Source organism: Pleurodeles waltl, chromosome 12 (genome assembly GCF_031143425.1).
Source record: "Pleurodeles waltl isolate 20211129_DDA chromosome 12, aPleWal1.hap1.20221129, whole genome shotgun sequence".
NCBI classification, from domain to species: domain Eukaryota; kingdom Metazoa; phylum Chordata; class Amphibia; order Caudata; family Salamandridae; genus Pleurodeles; species Pleurodeles waltl.
In genome coordinates, this window is record NC_090451.1 from 4,389,219 (window position 1) to 4,409,036 (window position 19,818).

The 19,818-nt window shown below is 50.2% G+C and overlaps 2 non-coding genes across 2 annotated transcripts; both read left to right on the top strand.

Annotated features, from left to right (window-relative positions):
- Nucleotides 1-10,700: 10,700 nt before the first annotated feature.
- Nucleotides 10,701-10,772, top strand: TRNAG-UCC (transfer RNA glycine (anticodon UCC)). Its single transcript has one exon. It is a non-coding gene; the product is annotated as a tRNA-Gly (tRNA).
- A 5,264-nt stretch (nucleotides 10,773-16,036) lies between these two features.
- On the top strand, nucleotides 16,037-16,108 carry TRNAW-CCA (transfer RNA tryptophan (anticodon CCA)). The gene has a single exon. It is a non-coding gene; the product is annotated as a tRNA-Trp (tRNA).
- Nucleotides 16,109-19,818: the final 3,710 nt, after the last annotated feature.

Consider the following 19,818-nt stretch of genomic DNA (forward strand, 5'->3'; position numbering starts at 1 on the left):
TCTTCTGTTCTCCTGTCTTCTGTTCTCCTGTCTTCGGCTCTTCTACCTCCTCCGTCTTCTTCCCCCGAGCCTGCCCTCCTGCTCCTTCCTCATCCCCCTCCCTCACTCGCCTCCCCCTCTCTCACCCCTAGCTAACCCGTTCGCCATCTACCTCCCTCACTCCTCCTATCTTCCTATCTCTCTAGCTCCCTATCTCACTATCTAACTCCCCCACTCTCCACCTCCTCCTACCTACCTATCTGTCTATCTATCTATTTCCCTATCTATCGACTTCTCTATCTATTTTCTCTATCTATTTCTCTATCTCTCCCCCCCTCCCGCCACGCCCTCTACTACCTATCTCCCTATCCTCTCACTCTACCTCTCTCCCTCACCCACCTCTACAACCCCCCCTCCCCTATCTTCACAACCCTACTCCTATCTCTCTCCCTAATCTCCAAACCTCCTAACACTCACCCTCCTCCACCCTAAACCCCCTCCCCCAGCTCCTCTCACTCTACCTGTCCCCCCCCTCCCTCGCGCTTTCCCGCCGCGACCTCCTGCACGACCCCTCCCCCCCCCTCCTACCTCTTATGGCGGCCGCTGCGCGACAGTGGTAGCGACCCTTGACCCAAGGGTAGGTCGCTCCCCCTGCCGCTGCAGCTCCTCCAAGTTCCCGAGTTCCTGTGTTCCTGAGACCCACCTAACTGTAAGTACCCCCCTCCTCCCAGCCCCTCGCCCTGCCCCGCGCCACTCACCTTCTCTCCTGCTCCTGCTTCTTTTCCTCCTCTCTGTCTCTTCCTCCTCGCTCCCCCTCTGCAATCTTCTTCTGTGTTCTTCTGTTCTTCCCTTCTGTTCTTCTGTTCTTCCCTTCTGTTCTTCTGTGTTCTTCCGGTCTTCTGTGTTCTTCTTCTCTGTTCTTCTCTGTGCTTCTGTGTTCTTCTTCTCGGTTCTTCTGTGTTCTTCTGTGTTCTTCTCTGTTCTTCTGTGTTCTTCTCTGTTCTTCTCTGTTCTTCTGCTCTTCCGATCTTCTGTGCTTCTGTTCTTCTGCTCTTCTGCTCTTCCGGTCTTCTGTTCTTCTGTCTTCTGTTCTTCTGTCTTCTGTTCTCCTGTCTTCGGCTCTTCTACCTCCTCCGTCTTCTTCCCCCGAGCCTGCCCTCCTGCTCCTTCCTCATCCCCCTCCCTCACTCGCCTCCCCCTCTCTCACCCCTAGCTAACCCGTTCGCCATCTACCTCCCTCACTCCTCCTATCTTCCTATCTCTCTAGCTCCCTATCTCACTATCTAACTCCCCCACTCTCCACCTCCTCCTACCTACCTATCTGTCTATCTATCTATTTCCCTATCTATCGACTTCTCTATCTATTTTCTCTATCTATTTCTCTATCTCTCCCCCCCTCCCGCCACCCCCTCTACTACCTATCTCCCTATCCTCTCACTCTACCTCTCTCCCTCACCCACCTCTACAACCCCCCCTCCCCTATCTTCACAACCCTACTCCTATCTCTCTCCCTAATCTCCAAACCTCCTAACACTCACCCTCCTCCACCCTAAACCCCCTCCCCCAGCTCCTCTCACTCTACCTGTCCCCCCCTCCCTCGCGCTTTCCCGCCGCGACCTCCTGCACGCCCCCGCCCCCCAGCTCCCATTCGCCCCCAGCTGACCCCTCCCCCCCCCCTCCTACCTCTTATGGCGGCCGCTGCGCGACAGTGGTAGCGACCCTTGACCCAAGGGTAGGTCGCTCCCCCTGGCGCTCCTCCAAGTTCCCGAGTTCCTGTGTTCCTGAGACCCACCTAACTGTAAGTACCCCCCTCCTCCCAGCCCCTCGCCCTGCCCCGCGCCACTCACCTTCTCTCCTGCTCCTGCTTCTTTTCCTCCTCTCTGTCTCTTCCTCCTCGCTCCCCCTCTGCAATCTTCTTCTGTGTTCTTCTGTTCTTCCCTTCTGTTCTTCTGTTCTTCCCTTCTGTTCTTCTGTGTTCTTCCGGTCTTCTGTGTTCTTCTTCTCTGTTCTTCTCTGTGCTTCTGTGTTCTTCTTCTCGGTTCTTCTGTGTTCTTCTGTGTTCTTCTGTGTTCTTCTGTGTTCTTCTCTGTTCTTCTCTGTTCTTCTGCTCTTCCGATCTTCTGTGCTTCTGTTCTTCTGCTCTTCTGCTCTTCCGGTCTTCTGTTCTTCTGTCTTCTGTTCTTCTGTCTTCTGTTCTCCTGTCTTCGGCTCTTCTACCTCCTCCGTCTTCTTCCCCCGAGCCTGCCCTCCTGCTCCTTCCTCATCCCCCTCCCTCACTCGCCTCCCCCTCTCTCACCCCTAGCTAACCCGTTCGCCATCTACCTCCCTCACTCCTCCTATCTTCCTATCTCTCTAGCTCCCTATCTCACTATCTAACTCCCCCACTCTCCACCTCCTCCTACCTACCTATCTGTCTATCTATCTATTTCCCTATCTATCGACTTCTCTATCTATTTTCTCTATCTATTTCTCTATCTCTCCCCCCCTCCCGCCACCCCCTCTACTACCTATCTCCCTATCCTCTCACTCTACCTCTCTCCCTCACCCACCTCTACAACCCCCCCTCCCCTATCTTCACAACCCTACTCCTATCTCTCTCCCTAATCTCCAAACCTCCTAACACTCACCCTCCTCCACCCTAAACCCCCTCCCCCAGCTCCTCTCACTCTACCTGTCCCCCCCCCTCCCTCGCGCTTTCCCGCCGCGACCTCCTGCACGCCCCCGCCCCCCAGCTCCCATTCGCCCCCAGCTGACCCCTCCCCCCCCCCTCCTACCTCTTATGGCGGCCGCTGCGCGACAGTGGTAGCGACCCTTGACCCAAGGGTAGGTCGCTCCCCCTGCCGCTGCAGCTCCTCCAAGTTCCCGAGTTCCTGTGTTCCTGAGACCCACCTAACTGTAAGTACCCCCCTCCTCCCAGCCCCTCGCCCTGCCCCGCGCCACTCACCTTCTCTCCTGCTCCTGCTTCTTTTCCTCCTCTCTGTCTCTTCCTCCTCGCTCCCCCTCTGCAATCTTCTTCTGTGTTCTTCTGTTCTTCCCTTCTGTTCTTCTGTTCTTCCCTTCTGTTCTTCTGTGTTCTTCCGGTCTTCTGTGTTCTTCTTCTCTGTTCTTCTCTGTGCTTCTGTGTTCTTCTTCTCGGTTCTTCTGTGTTCTTCTGTGTTCTTCTGTGTTCTTCTCTGTTCTTCTCTGTTCTTCTCTGTTCTTCTGCTGTTCCGATCTTCTGTGCTTCTGTTCTTCTGCTCTTCTGCTCTTCAGGTCTTCTGTTCTTCTGTCTTCTGTTCTTCTGTCTTCTGTTCTCCTGTCTTCGGCTCTTCTACCTCCTCCGTCTTCTTCCCCCGAGCCTGCCCTCCTGCTCCTTCCTCATCCCCCTCCCTCACTCGCCTCCCCCTCTCTCACCCCTAGCTAACCCGTTCGCTATCTACCTCCCTCACGCCTCCTATCTTCCTATCTCTCTAGCTCCCTATCTCACTATCTAACTCCCCCACTCTCCACCTCCTCCTACCTACCTATCTGTCTATCTATCTATTTCCCTATCTATCGACTTCTCTATCTATTTTCTCTATCTATTTCTCTATCTCTCCCCCCCTCCCGCCACCCCCTCTACTACCTATCTCCCTATCCTCTCACTCTACCTCTCTCCCTCACCCACCTCTACAACCCCCCCTCCCCTATCTTCACAACCCTACTCCTATCTCTCTCCCTAATCTCCAAACCTCCTAACACTCACCCTCCTCCACCCTAAACCCCCTCCCCCAGCTCCTCTCACTCTACCTGTCCCCCCCCCTCCCTCGCGCTTTCCCGCCGCGACCTCCTGCACGCCCCCGCCCCCCAGCTCCCATTCGCCCCCAGCTGACCCCTCCCCCCCCCCTCCTACCTCTTATGGCGGCCGCTGCGCGACTGCGCAGCGGGCGCGCGCAGCGGGCACGCCGCTGGCGCGCCGGAGGCGAGCCCGTCTGCGCCCGTCCGCGCCTGGCCCGCGCCCAGCGCCACGACCCCTGGTCCCCAGCTCCCCCAAGCCCCGCTGATCCGCTACGACCCCACCACCCTCCACGCCCTCAATCCAGGGCGCTCCAAAACCTGCTTCCTAGCTCACCCCAAACGCACCCATGGACCCTTCGCCTGCAACTCCTGCAAACGCATCTTCCACCACGCAACTACCACGACCACAAGCCCACGCGCCATCAACCACCTCAAGTGCATCCTGGTCAACGCTCGCTCCGTCCACAAGCACGCCGTTGAACTTTGGGACCTCCTGGACTCCACAGCCCCGGACGTCGCCTTCATCACGGAGACATGGATGAACGCCTCCTCTGCTCCAGACATCGCTACCGCCATCCCCGAAGGCTACAAGATCTCCAGAAAAGACCGCACCAACCAAGTAGGAGGAGGTGTCGCCATCATCTTCAAAGACTCCATCAGCGTCACCACCTCCACCGAAGACCCCCCCCTCGCCGCTGAACACCTGCATTTTCAGATTCGCACCGACCCAAGGACCACCCTCAGAGGATCCCTCGTCTACCGTCCTCCCGGACCTCGCGCCTCTTTCAGCGACGCCATCGCCGACTTCATCTCCCCGCACGCCCTCGCCTCACCGGACTACATCCTCCTAGGCGACCTCAACTTCCATCTGGAACAAAACAACGACCCCAACACCACCACCCTGCTCGACAACCTCGCCAACCTCGGCCTCAAACAACTGGTGAACACCGCCACCCACATCGCCGGACACACGCTCGACCCTATCTTCTCCGCCAGCAAACACGTCTTCTTCAGCCACACCTCTGCCCTACACTGGACCGACCACAGCTGCGTCCACTTCACATTCCGATGCGAGACCTCCCACCTCCGCACTCAACCCATCCCTCGTCGACAGTGGAACAAGATCCCTGAAGAGCAACTCTTCTCCGCTCTCGCCGCCAACCAACCCACCCTCACCACCGACCCCAACGACGCAGCTCTCAACCTCACAAACTGGATCTCCAACTGCGCTGACAACCTTGCTCCCCTCAAACGCACGCATCGACAGACCAACACCAAAAAACCTCTCTGGTTCTCTGACACCCTCAAAGAATCAAAGAAAACTTGTCGTGCCCTTGAGAAGGCCTGGCGCAAGGACCACACCGCTGACAACATGACCGCCCTCAAGAACGCTACACGCGAACACCACCACCTGATCCGCACTGCCAAAAGGAACTTTTTCACCTACAGACTAGACAAAAACAGCCACAACAGCAGAGAACTCTTCAACATCGTCAAAGAGTTCTCCAACCCCAGCGCCAGCGCCAACGCCGTCACGCCCTCACAGGATTTGTGCGAATCCCTCGCCACTTTCTTCCATCGCAAGATCAGCGACCTCCACGACAGCTTCGGACACCAGACCCAACCATACACCACTGAACCCGCTTCCCCGGACATCACCCTCAACAACTGGACCCACATCAACACGGAAGAAACCAAATCCATCATGAACTCTATCCACTCCGGCGCCCCTTCGGACCCCTGCCCGCACTTCATCTTTAACAAAGCCGACGACATCATCGCCCCGCACCTCCAGACCGTCATCAACTCTTCTTTTTCTTCTGCTACCTTCCCCGAATGCTGGAAGCACGCTGAAGTCAACGCCCTACTAAAGAAACCTACGGCTGACCCAAGCGACCTGAAAAACTTCCGCCCCATCTCTCTTCTACCTTTCCCAGCCAAGGTAATAGAAAAGACCGTCAACAAACAGCTGACCACCTTCCTGGAAGACAACAACCTGCTCGACCCTTCACAAACCGGATTCCGAACCAACCACAGCACGGAAACCGCCCTCATCTCAGTCACAGACGACATCAGAACCCTGATGGACAACGGTGAAACAGTCGCCCTCATTCTCCTCGACCTCTCGGCTGCCTTTGACACCGTCTGTCACCGCACCCTAATCACCCGCCTACGCTCCACCGGGATCCAAGGCCAGGCCCTGGACTGGATCGCCTCCTTCCTCGCTAACCGCTCCCAAAGAGTTTACCTCCCTCCGTTTCGCTCAGAACCCACCAAGATCATCTGCGGCGTACCTCAAGGCTCATCGCTCAGCCCGACACTCTTCAATGTCTACATGAGCCCCCTCGCCGACATCGTACGCAAGCACGACATCATCATCACCTCCTACGCCGACGACACCCAACTTGTACTCTCCCTCACCAAGGACCCCGCCAGCGCCAAGACCAACCTACAAGAGGGTATGAAGGACGTCGCAGATTGGATGAGGCTCAGCCGCCTAAAGCTGAACTCTGAAAAAACGGAAGTCCTCATCCTCGGCAACACCCCGTCCGCCTGGGACGACTCCTGGTGGCCCACGGCCCTCGGCACCGCACCGACCCCCGCAGACCACGCCCGCAACCTCGGCTTCATCTTGGACCCTCTTCTCACCATGACCAAGCAAGTCAACGCCGTGTCCTCCGCCTGCTTCCTCACTCTCTGCATGCTCCGCAAGATCTTCCGCTGGATCCCCGCCGACACCAGAAAAACCGTGACCCACGCCCTTGTCACGAGTCGCCTGGACTACGGCAACACCCTCTACGCCGGGACCACCGCCAAACTCCAAAACCGCCTGCAACGCATCCAAAACGCCTCGGCCCGCCTCATCCTCGACGTACCCCGCAACAGCCACATCTCCGCACACCTGAGACACCTGCATTGGCTCCCAGTCAGCAAAAGGATCACCTTCCGTCTTCTCACCCACGCACACAAAGCCCTCCACAACAAGGGACCGGAATACCTCAACAGACGCCTCAGCTTCTACGTCCCCACCCGCCCCCTCCGCTCCGCTGGCCTCGCACTTGCTGCCGTCCCTCGCACCCGCCGCTCCACGGCGGGTGGGAGATCTTTCTCCTTCCTGGCGGCCAAGACCTGGAACTCCCTCCCCACCAGCCTCAGGACCACCCAGGACCACTCCGCTTTCCGGAGACTCCTAAAGACTTGGCTGTTCGAGCAGCGATAACCCCCCCTTTCCCCCCTAGCGCCTTGAGACCCGCACGGGTGAGTAGCGCGCTTTATAAATGTTAATGATTTGATTTGATTTGGGCAAAAAGGAGATTTACCGGAAGGCAAATGCTGTCACTAAGATAAAATCTTTAAATTCTGACAAACAAAAATTGGGAAGAAGAAGACAGCACGCCAGGATTGTAACAACATCATACAAAACCTTACGGGCACAGGAATATTTAGCAGCATCCTTCAACCAGTTGCTGGAACACTAGTTCATGCTCTTTCGATTTGGGTTGATGGAAACGAAAGATATGGTCCCTTCATGGAGACAACAAGATCCGACACATTCCTGTCGACTGTGTGGATACAGACAGGAGTCCTTAGAACACATTTTCTGTGTGTGCCCGGCGTTGCTAGGTTACAGGATATTGTATCTGAAAAATATTTGTAGGATATTGAACATGCAGGCCAGCCTTTTCTTGTCGGGGGCCAAATTTATGGTACAGGCCCAGAAAGAACTAGAGAATAAAGTCTAAGCCGAGTGCGCACGGGTTATCATTTTATGTTAGTAAAGCACCCAACAGGTTAGCTGCAGCCAGAAAACAGTCTCAGGTATAACTTAGTGTTCGTCATTTTTAGTATTCCCTGAGCCCTACTCATCTACAATCACAGTTTTGCACGGGAGTAAGAAAGTCCTAAATTTAAGACCAAGAGTAAGGTTGGAATCAGTAGAGAACATTTTAGTCATGCACAAATTGATCATTATGATAAGTTTTAGTTTAAACAAGCATTTTATGTTTTTATGAGTCTCTATTTAATACAGTGAGTATGCTAAGTATTTCTACAAATATGTATGTTTGAATTGCGATGGTTTTAACTAACTGTGCCAATAAATTTAAACTTGAAACTATAACACACATCTGTCACCTTCTTGGCCGCTTATTACTTTTTGACAAAGAGCAGAGTTTTGCTCCCAGTTTGTTGGAAGCGACGAACACATTCAGTGTGCGCCCGGCTGAGGCTGTCGGTCGTTTCACTGGTTCTTCTAATTGTGAGGTTGTGTGTTGGTGTTTAGGGATTGGACTGGTGTATTTCAGGTATTGAAATTGTGAACACTTTAGAATATGCGCCACCAGGTGAGTGAGTCCACCTCTGGATGCAGGGTTACCACATGGTGCTCTGTTAGTCAGTAGGACAGGGGGGGAGGTGTGTGGTGCAGTGTAGGTGCAGGTCCTCAGTCTGAGACTCTTCACAGGTTTGATGCCTTTGTGGACACCCACAATCCGGGCGATGTGCTTAAGACGAGTCTTGCTGTACTATGTGGGGCTTGTTTGTCTCAGGAAGTGTAAGCCACTGTGAGGAAGAGTAGATCACTGATTCATGGGAGGCAGGAGGGGGTTGTAGAAGGTCTAAACACAGTTGTGTGCCTCTGCAGCTGTGCATGTGTTTTCACTAGGTTTTAAGGGGCAGCGACCATTGGAGGGTGTTGTCAGTTACTACAGATATCAGTGCACCCACAGGGGTGGGCTGGTCAGGGCTTGCTTCAGGTGAGGTTGTGTCAATGAGCTGGGGTTGCTTCGCATGAGGTTGTGTTAGAGAGTTGGGGTTGCTTTGCATGAGGTTGTGTTAGTGAGTTGGGGTTGCTTCGCATGAGGTTGTGTTAGTGAGTTGGGGTTGCTTTGCGTGAAGTTGTGTTAGTGAGTTGGGCTTGCTTCTCGTGAGGTTGTGTCAGTGAGTTTGGCTTCCTTCAGGTGAGGTTGTGTCAGAGAGTTGAGCTTCGGGTGAGGTTGTGTCAGTGAGTTGGGCTTCGGTGAGGTTGTGTTAGTGAGTTGGGGTTGCTTCGCTTGAAGTTGTGTCAGTGAGTTGGGCTTGCTTCAGGTGAGGTTGTGTCAGTAAGTTGGGCTTCGGGTGAGGTGTGTTAGTGAGTTGGGGTTGCTTTGCGTGAGGTTGTGTTAGTGAGTTGGGGTTGCTTTGCGTGAGGTTGTGTCAGTGAGTTGGGCTTCAGGTGAGGTTTTGTCAGTGGGTTAACCTTGCTTCAGATGAAGTTGTGTCAGTGAGCTGGGCGCTGTGGGCGGGGGGGGGGGTTCGGTTGGATACCATGGTGAATCATGGCATGCGGAGCTTGCAGGGTTCAGCAATTGTCGTTTGACTACCTTGCTTCGATGCATTGATGCGGCGTTTCGTTTTTGTTGCTGTGATTGGTCCCCTTATTGATTTCTTTTTAAGAATAACATTTACACGTTTCCAGACATGAAGAGAAACACTCTGTCTCTCCCGTTCCCCACTTTAATGTGTTTTCTCAAAAACTGACCCGTTCGTGATGGTGAAACCGGAAGGACTGAAGCTCAGCAGCGCCTTTCCCTGTAGTCCATCTCTCCTTCCTGCCCCAGGCTGCAGTAGTACCACTCGTGTGCTCTTGGGCATGTAAGGCCCGTGTGGTCTTTTGTAAACTAACGTCAGGAGCAGGGCCCCCACCAGTGGGATACGGCATCCGGACCCGTATCAGAATGTGTGAGGTTTTCCACCCCTAGAACATGCCACACTCTGTGGTACCAACCCTCCAGGGTGGCACCAGCATAGCTGCCAAGTTTCCCAGGTCCATTCTTTATGTGTTGCTCCAATCCGAGTTTTTTTTACTTTGAATTCTGGACTTGTAGTCCTGTTTTATAATGGAATAAATAAAACTAAAACTCCCAGAATTCAAACTAAAAACTTGGACTGGAGCAGCACATCACGCACTGACCCGGGAAAACCTGGAATGGATGCCCCGGTCAGCAGCCAGCTAGTAGGGTCTGACCGGCCAGTGATAAGAGCGCATTTTCCCGCAAGTTTCCCCGCGTGTTTATTCAGCATTCAGACAAGATATGGGGGGGTCTCTGGGATGATGTTCCATCACCCCAGGAACCCCTGGCCAGACGGGGTGTATTAAAGGATGCCCCATAGAATGAGGTGGTTCTCCCCCGCCTGTAGCCCCCCAGCACAGGTCCCATCTTGTTCTTTCCAGCGCGTGAAGTCGATGTGCGGACCCCAGGGACCTCGGGTGGATTCTTGGTACATTCTACCTCCGAGAGGCCCGTGAGGTCCCTTTAATGCAGCGGTGAGTCTGGTGGACTATTCGGCTTCTGTAAACTGAAGGTTCAACCCTCTCCCGGCAGCTCTGAAAGCTTCTCTTCTGTGCCGGGCTCCTTTCTAGTGACAATGTAGAGATTCTTGAAATAATGGTGAGGTTGGGTGGCGTGTGTGGGTGGGGAAATGGGGAGGGGGCACCATCGCTTTCCTTAAAACAGATTGTCTGGAGCTGGATAACCCTTGATTGACACCACGGATCTCCCCCTGCAGGTTGGTTTACCGCCCCTCGACAGGTCGAATTCACTGTTCTAGGCCACAGGGCGTGCAGCAGGTAGAGTGGCACCGAGGACCAGTGGTTTCTGGGGCTCATGTCCATTCTGACCCTGGCGCCCATAATACTAAGGCTAACCTACTGCTAGGACCGGAGGGAAGTCAGCATACGATTAAATTGCGGAGTTTGGGTGATGCTGCTGGTTTCTGTCTGAGTAGAATTGATGGCTTCAGTTATTGGTGCTCAGTCCCGCGGAGGGGCTGTTAAAACTGGACTATCTGGGGGCTCTTAGACGGGTGAGTGGAGTGAAAAGTCTGTGCGGGAATGCTCGCCTTAGCTGCAGAATAACTCTTCTGTGAAGATATCGGCGGGCTTGTGTTATTTCTCAGAGGGAAAGCAGCTCCTACAATAGTAGCAAGCGTTGGTGGTATAGTGGTGAGCATAGCTGCCTTCCAAGCAGTTGACCCGGGTTCGATTCCCGGCCAACGCAGTATATATTTTTGTGCAATAATCTAATTTCATTATTACTGTGTGAGTTTCACTTTGATAGTAAATCATTTAGTCTGTCTCACGACTGACATTGACTCACAAGGATACAGAACTAAGGAAACCACGAGGAATGAATATCACGGAGAGGCCGGAGCGACTCGGACGCATTTCCACCCACAGGTTTATGTTCTGGATCTCCTCCTGCAGGGCTGCACCGGCAGCTGACACACCGGGTGAACGTATGTGCAGCCACTTCTGAACAGAATCGTGAATTACTCCAGTACTTCGAGCTCTGGCTCCATAGCAAGAACTAGTACGTGTTTGCAGCTGCACATCCTGTACATGATGACGTGGGAACTGTAAGTCAGTGCCTCAGTTCTGTTTTGCTGTTCGGTAGGACAGTGAATCCCTCAGCCCTTTCAGCGCTAGTAGCATCTCCAGACCCTCAACCCACTGGGGATTTTCCGGGGTCTGCAGCGGCCAATCCTGCACTTTCTACTTGTTAAGAAATCATTCACAAAACGGGAGATTAACCCTTTCTGAAAGAGGCCCTGGTTTATTGCCCCGAATGTTAGACCAAGGTCGGTTCTTTGCAGTAGTCCGGACAGTTGGCTCAGCTGGTAAAAACTACAACTGTGTGAAACAGAAAAACATTGTTTCACAGAAATGTGTTATAATGCTGTGAGGTATAGTGGATTTATTGTGCTTAAACGACTGTGAGATTAGCGAGGGGAGTAGTTTGCTGTCTCTCATTTGTAAAAAAAAAAAAAAAAATGTGAGAAATTAATTTCTCACTGATGAAATTCATGAAGTTCTGTGAGTATTGCATGGTGTGAAATTCGCAGATCTTGCTGGTGTAATAAAACTTCGCTCAGGCTTGGTGAGAAAATGCTGTTAACAAAAATATAAATTTAATTGTTCGACTTACCTTGAAAGCTTATGTCAGGTGACCCTCAATGACTAAAGACTTTAGGGGTGACAGTGCAAACCTTGTGGCTGGTATCACCGGTGCCATTGAAACATAACAGTGCTGCAAAGATACTGATAGCTAAAACCCTGTCCTTTCAGTCTTCGTTGTCAGAGGGCAGCAAAGCTGAACGGATTAATCTTCTTATTTAAGGTGAAATTGCTTTAGAAACTCAGAGAATCTGACACATGAATAACACAAAAGACCGGTTGTCAAATCAGAGCTCTGGCCGCTTTCTTTAGTAGAGGTGGTTGGATTATTAAATATGAAACTTCTATAGTTCACTACATTTCTACCGAATGCGAGGACAATCTGACTGTCTCAGGAAGTTGCCCCTCAGTTGTATAAGGGGATACCTTCCATCAAACTTTTTGACAGGTGCCCGCCCCGTGATCACGTAGGCAATGACGTGGGTACCCTGCCCCGTGATGACGTAAGTAATGACGTAGGTGAGTCACGTGGGTTGTGACATGATGTGATGCTGTGTTAGTCACGTGCCCTGATGCTGTCCCTTGTGTGTAGGTCTATGGACTGTGTGAAATGGCGGCTGTGCAGGTGTGCAGCATGCTTCATGGCCTAAGAGGACAAGTGTGGACATGTCAGACATTCAGGACCGAGTGGCTGCCTGGGGGGCCACCTCGCAGGGCAGAGCATTGGGGTTGTAATGACAAACCTCCACCCTACCAACTAATCCAAAAAGAGGGGCTGGGCAAATGCTGCAAAGGTCATGACATATGGTTACTGTTACGTGTAACCCCTCAACGTATCAGAGCCGTCAAGGTGAGCATGTGACCGCTATGTTGTAGAGGCGTACGCCCTTTTTGAACCATTGAATACATATAAGGAGCCGGCCAGAGCAGCACGCCAAACCGAGAACCATTTCTGAAATAGGTTGTCAAGGCATTATGAAGAGATACAGTCCGCTCACCAGAAAAGCCGCCTCCTCAGGTGCCCAGAACACTATCAATAGATATTATCGGTCCCTAACACCTCCGGTGTGGATGAGAATGCACAGCTGGCTGCCCCTACAGAGGGGGGTTCCAACGTTACCAATTTTCAAAAGGAAGTTTGCGAGCGGCTTGAAAAGCTCAGCCTCTAGGATTTGCCGCAACTGAAATCCCCTATTAAGGTTGAAGGCGACGGCCGCGAAGCCTCGAAAGACTAATTAAATGATTCAATCAACTTCATCGACAGTGAAGATGATGAAAACTGTATTGCACCACCGAATTCACAAGTCTATGAAGATATGGGCTTTCAGGAGGACCCTGATCCAGAGGCAGTCGTCGCACAGCCGGCAGGTGTAAACTCTGAAGCCGCTTATACACCAATGGACCTACGCGACTCGCAAGATTTCAGAGCAGCCGCTGAGTGTAGCAAAAATGCTGAGCAGTAAGCTTATCAGAGGGTCGTGTTAAGCATTTGTTGTACACACACAGGCAATTAATGAGGAACACACACTCAAAGACTTACTCCAGGCCAATAGGTTTTTATATTGGAAAAATATATTTTCTTAGTTTATTTTAAGAACCACAGGTTCAAGATTTACATTAAACACTTTAAATGCTAGGTACTTCACTTAGATACTTTAGGAACTTTGAATGAAAACAATATCATGTACAGCCTTTGTAAAAATTGCAATAAGCTATTTTCAAAGTAGACAGTGCAAAAATCAACATTTCCAGGGGGAGGTAAGTAAACGTTAGATTAGGAGGTAAGTAAAACACTTACAAGTCTCAGTCCTGGGGCATAGGCAGCTCACCGATGGGGGTTCAAGGCAACCCCAAAGTTACCACACCAGCAGCTCAGGGCTAAAAGCTCATTTATGGTCGGCCTTTGGTGCGAATCATATGGCAAAAGGTGGTTTGTTAAGATGAGAGCACTCATATCGTGCTAGGCAAAATATACAGGGGAGGCACTCATTTTTGTGTCAGGTGTATGTAGAGATGAGACAGCGACTTTTATGCACTAATGAGCAACGCAATTGTGTTACATCTTGGGGTTCAGTCCAAGCCATATTGAGCAGACGAGAGCGGTCATGGTGGCGGGCGCCTGGCTGTCGGGCAGGGTGTAAGGCTCAATAGTGTACAGTGAGACTCTGTAGGGCTTCAGTTTTTGCTTCTACATGATCTGAAGGCTTATCCTCATGCTTTGGGCCTCAGTGGGGAATCTCAGCTCTGAAGAACTGAAGGGTTTATGGCATCAGGGAGACGGCACACCAGGACCAGGCTTAGCTGCCACATTCTTCTGCGTCAGGCCACCCCCCCTTTTTTTGCCATTTTTGTGCCATTTTTTGGTCGAGCGTAAGCCATCGGCCTCGTGTACACTTTTAGAATACTTCTTATGGCTTAAAGCAATTTCATTTGTTGGTTGCAGTGTCCTTTAAAAATCGCTAGTGGTCAGTTCTGCCTTTTTCTCACTCCTTGTACTGTTTCAGAGCAGTGACCAACTACTGTACTGATCCACTTTGGTTTCTTTATCTGTTGCTGGGACTGACTATTTTTGTTATTTCTTTGGTACTCCCTTTTCACTGTGGGCATTTTAGGCTGGTAGCGACCTGCGTTTTGTTGCAGCATTTCATTCCTCCCACCTCCTCCCATTTCGCTGACATTTGTTTTGGCTTTATTCCAGTGCTGTCCTTGTTTACCTCCGGGTCCTAAAATACGCTTATTTTATAAAAGAAACACACCATTGTTTAGCTCACTGTTCACGAAAGCCACAATATGCCCTTTCTGGTACAATGTAGCTAAACCTAGAAGCAATAATGTGAATCTTGCTTAGCCTCACATGCATCTTGAGTCTCTTTCTCAAGGGCCCCTCCCTGCCAGCTCTCACGACATAGCACATAGGGCATTTCTTACCTCCTTTATTGGGGGAAAAAAAATCTTCTCAGGCTGCTCTGCTATTGTTAACTTCATTCGAGCTTTGTTGAAATGGAAGGCAATTAGGCTTTCAAGATGTTTCATTCTGTTAAAACAAAAAGAAAATACTTTTCCAGCCTGATTTCCCAATTTCTGTTCAGACGTTTAGGCAAGGAAAGTCCAGTTATGAATTTACAATGCCAATAGCTCAAACTCAAGAAAATGCAAGACCTATAGAATTGCAAATGCTTGTTCTGATTAGTAGTTTGCAGTTGGTGGTTCATGGTGTTTCGTGGTGGTTCACAGTGGGGGTTTGAAAGAGCACAAAATGTGCAATAGCTCCAAAATTCCACTAAATCCAACAAGTGGAATACAGTCGTGAAAAGTGGAAAGTTCAATCTGCCAGTGATTTTTTTTCCTATAGATTTCTGTTTCACATTTTTCTCCCACTAGTCATAGTCATCTAACTTATTTTTATTAATTGTGATATCATCTATCAAAATCTAGGTCATGTGCACTCCTTCTTTGCCTGACTTAAACATTAGTACAAACCTTCGCAATGGATATCTTGGCCAGTGGTGCAGTGAGGGTACATGGTGCCCTCATGCAAGCAAGGGAAATGCATACATGTCCTCTGGTTAAGTAGCAAAAAGCCTAATTGGGATGTAGTGGTCCGCTCAAATTCAACAACCTCAGTGCCACTGCACCTGCTGCACTGTTGATAGATACCATTGTGATGTTCCTGGGGCCACACCCTTCAAAGGATAGAAAATACTTGAAATTAACTGAAAAGTTAAGGAGGAGAATTTCCTAGCGCGAGTAGCAACTTCAACAAGGTATCCCTGTGCAAGGATATTTCGGGGCGGGCAGCATTTTCTGTCGCTATTTGAGTATTCTCCGTGACACACTTGAGTGATGTCCACTGACACAGTTCACTCCAAAATCATCTCTCCACTTGGACTCATGCGTGACTCTCTCATTCACCCAGTAACAGTGCGCCCACCAAAGCAAAGCTACTAACAATTGTGGCCAAGGAGGCAGAGTTCTGACTCTGTGCCCTCGAGGAGAGTGGCATATTAACAAAAAACTCTGTTTGCTGAGTTTATGGGATCTCGGCTGACTTGTGTTACAAATGTCTGATCTTTCGCTGCTGATGATACAAGAAATGTGTTTTTCATAGTCTATGTCACACTTGACAGGACTATAAATTAGCAGCGCCAGCAACAAAGCAAGTACAAGGGTGTCATGAAAATGTAGTAATACATATCGCATGGATGGTCTGTGTTATTGAATGGACTGTAAATGTTTACTTTAGAGTGACCTAGTGCCAGGCCTGTAGAATAGCTTCATGTACTTTAATCTCGTTAATTACTCTGGAAAGTTTGACGAGCACGAAATCATTTTGCTCACTTTTAAGTCATCCTGTTGAACAGAACAGTAGACCTCGTGGCGCAACGGTAGCGCGTCTGACTCCAGATCAGAAGGTTGCGTGTTCAAATCACGTCGGGGTCAAAAAGTTGTTCTTTTAAACTCCAAAATTGACTCCCATGAATTTACCCTAATTTCTCAATTAAAAAAATAATTGCATTTAAAAACTCTTGTTTTATATAAACATAAATGTGGACCAAGCTCTCATAGATTACCTGGAAACCTGCTTCTAATGTGTACTTAGAAGCTTCGCATCATTTATAATGTACCCTTTGGGAAAAATGCAAGTGTTTTAGCTGCATTGAGCAACAAAAATAATGCTATGCCACAATTCTGTATTACATTAACAGGAAGTAGCAGCCTTACCTCACCCCACATTGCTAGTTATTATCTAAACAATGCGTTGGATACTTCAATTGATAGACAGTAGATGGCGCTGTCGTATAAGTCTATAGCCGCATATGATGAATCATTCTTTCCACTTGTGGAGTGGAAAATAAAATATTACGTTTTCCTTCAGCGGAAGATAATACAGAACTAATCATGAACTGTTAAATGAAAATATGGTGCTGGAAGTCAAAATGACTAGCAGAGGACGACTTCGAACCTTGGACCACAGAGTTACAGGCCTACTAATTTTCCACTGGGATCTCTACTGTTTCACACGGAAAAGAGTCCTTAATCCTTTTTATTTAGTGAAATTCTACAGCCCTGTCATTATTGATAAAATATGTGATTCAGCAGAAATATTTCTGCGGTAATGCACACATTATGCGATGCATTTATGTGAGACCAGAGAACCTATTTTTACCAAGAAGGGTTCAAACCAAACATTATGGATCTCTGTACATAAACACAGTGCGTGGTACTTCATGAGATGTATATATGTATTTTGCATTTTGGCCTTTTCCTTTCTGCAGATTTCTTAGAATGTCCCTCAGATTTATTTTCGCATATTATACTGGTGCGTTGAGTTAGTTCACGTGACTGACCACAAACACTCAAGCGACTAAACAATGACTGACCACAAACACGTATACAACGCTCTTCACCCTTAAGACTGGAGGAGTGAGACCATCTGGAGAGGACCCTTTGGGTGCAATAACATTTTCATTTGAGGCTCTGTTTCTCCCTGTCTTTTTACATTGCATGCCTCGCTCTGCATTACTCTCCTTCCTGACACATTCTGCTCAGCCCCCTCCAGGATCTTCGCATATACAGAGCAGATGGTTTTAACTTGTCACCTCTGAACATTTAAGACAAAAAATCAAGCGTTGGGATCAAGACCCAGAGGTACTCAGATACCCAGGGGGGTGGAAGTGAACAATTGTATATTGTATATTCAAAGGCACTTTTAACATGCTTATGATCTAAACCTACTTAAGCATTTAAGTGAACCAACATATCTGTTATCATATGTTGTTATGTTACCTTCTGTTGCTTTGTGTTGTGTGTGCTGTGTATGTGTGGTGTGGTGTTACAATATTATAACACACATCTGTCACCTAACAGATCTAGAATATCAAGGTACGTTCAGCGCATGGGGCATCGTCCTGCAAAAATTAGAACCGCCCGGACATACTAATCTTTTAATACCGCAACAAAAGAAGGGCAGATCAATTTTAAAAGGGGCCGTGGAAGTAGAAACCTCCCCAAGTAATCGGGAACATTTGACAATATTAGAACATTGGAATGCTGGGGGCTCCATTGAAAACAATGGAGTGCTGCAGGCTTTTACTGGCCGGTAAAAGCCCGCAGCGCCAACATTCCAATGTTTGCTTTGTTCACAGCAACAGCTGTGAACAAAGCCTCATGGAGCCAGAGGGGATATTAATCCCCTCTGGCTCCGTGAACATTTTTTTTTTTTTTAATGGAACATTCTGCCCTGTGTGGCAGAATGTTCTAATAGCCTTAGAACCCGCCGTAGCGGGATCTACCGGCTATTAAAGTCCCTCTCCCTTGTTAAATGCCCGAGCCGAGCGGGCCTTTAATAGCCGGTAGAGCCCGCTACGGCGGGTTCTAAGGCTATAGTAAAGCATCATAGCATGCTTCATAACGGCACGCACCAACAGTTCTTCATCGGTATGCCCTCGACAGTCAAACAGGCTGGAAGGCAAATTTTAAACGACAACAATCATAACTGGTCCTGATGAAAACTCAGAAAAAATCTGTAAGGAAATGCCTCCTTGGCATGGTTACCCCCTGACTTTTTGCCTTTGCTGATGCCAAGTTATGATTTGAAAGTGTGCTGAGGCCTGCTAACCAGGCCCCAGCACCACTGTTCTTTCCCTAACCTGTACCTTTGTTTCCACAATTGGCACACCCTGGCATCCAGGTAAGTCCCTTGTAACTGGTACCCCTGGTACCAAGGGCCCTGATGCCAGGGAAGGTCTCTAAGGGCTGCAGCATGTCTTATGCCACCCTGGAGGCCCCTCACTCAGCACAGACACACTGCTTGCCAGCTTGTGTGTGCTGGTGGGGAGAAAATGACTCAGGGTGCCATGCCAACCTCACACTACCTATGGCATAGGTAAGTCACCCCTCTGGCAAGCCTTACAGCCCTAAGGCAGGGTGCACTATACCATAGGTGAGGGCATAGGTGCATGAGCACTATGCCCCTACAGTGTCTAAGCAAAACCTTGGACATTGTAAGTGCAGGGTAGCCATAAGAGTATATGGTCTGGGAGTCTGTCATACACGAACACCCCAGCACCATAATGGCTACACTGGAAACTGGGAAGTTTGGTATCAAACTTCTCAGCATAATAAATGCACACTGATGCCAGTGTACATTTTATTGTGAAATACACCCCAGAGGGCATCTTAGAGATGCCCCCTGAAAACATACCCGACTTCCAGTGTGGGCTGTCTAGTTTTACCAGCCTGCCACACACCAGACATGTTGCTGGCCACACGGGGAGAGTGCCCTTGTCACTCTGTGGCTAGTAACAAAGCCTGTACTGGGTGGAGGTGCTTCTCACCTCCCCCTGCAGGAACTGTAACACCTGGCGGTGAGCCTCAAAGGCTCACCCCCTTTGTTACAGCACCCCAGGGCACTCCAGCTAGTGGAGTTGCCAGCCCCCTCCGGCCACGGCCCCACTTTTGGCAGCAAGGCCGGAGGAGATAATGAGAAAAACAAGGAGGAGTCACTGGCCAGTCAGGGCAGCCCCTAAGGTGTCCTGAGCTGAGGTGACTCTGACTTTTAGAAATCCTCCATCTTGCAGATGGAGGATTCCCCCAATAGGATTAGGGATGTGCCCCCCTCCCCTCAGGGAGGAGGCACAAAGAGGGTGTAGCCACCCTCAGGGCTAGTAGCCATTGGCTACTAACCCCCCAGACCTAAACACACCCCTAAATTGAGTATTTAGGGGCTCCCAGAACCTAGCAAGATAGATTCCTGCAACCTGAAGACGAAGAAGGACTGCTGGCCTGAAAGCCCTGCAGAGAAGACGGAGACACCAACTGCTTTGGCCCCAGCCCTACCGGCCTGTCTCCCCACTTCAAGAAAAACTGCAACAGCGACGCGTTCCACAGGGTCCAGCGACCTCTGGACCCTCAGAGAACTACCCTGCATCTAAAAGGACCAAGAACTCCCTAGGACGGCGGCTGTGCTCCAAAGAAGAAACATCTTTGCAATAAAGACAACACTTTTCTCGCCGGAAGCATGAGACTTTGCAGTCTGCACCCGAGACCCCCGGCTCGACCTGCGGAGAAACAACACTACAGGGAGGACTCCCCGGCGACTACGACCCTGTGAGTAGCCAGAGTTGACCCCCCTCAGCCCCCCCAGCGAC